Source organism: Anarrhichthys ocellatus, unplaced genomic scaffold (genome assembly GCF_004355925.1).
Source record: "Anarrhichthys ocellatus isolate YVR2014 unplaced genomic scaffold, GSC_Weel_1.0 scaffold140, whole genome shotgun sequence".
NCBI lineage: Eukaryota > Metazoa > Chordata > Actinopteri > Perciformes > Anarhichadidae > Anarrhichthys > Anarrhichthys ocellatus.
Genome location: NW_022280170.1, coordinates 120,622 through 121,047, shown reverse-complemented (window position 1 = coordinate 121,047; position 426 = coordinate 120,622).

Below are 426 nucleotides of genomic sequence, written 5' to 3'. Positions count from 1 at the left end.
GGAAATTGGGCTGATAAGGGTTATTGTGAATCAGGAAGAGAGTGGGTTAGCTGCTGGGAAGTAGCAATGCGTGGCGACCAGGGATTTTAATATTCTCGAGGTACTTTGAGAGAGACGGCACTCACAACGAGAGACTGCGAAATAAATCATGTTCATTGGATTTCAGCTTTTAGGGGGCGGCTGCCTGGACGCACTGAATCTAAATACAAAACGTGTGTTTTCAACTCTAATCTAAAACACAGATTTTACTTACATTTCGGAAAGTGATGGTCAACTGGTCCAATCTTCATTGTTTTTACAAAGTAAAGTTTGGTAGTTTAACTTGAATTCAGGGTAAAAGTTGGAACCTTTTAGTGATCAATGGTCCTCATAAGGATAGATGTGCACAATCCTATATATTTGAGTGTGTGTGTGTGTGTGTGTGTG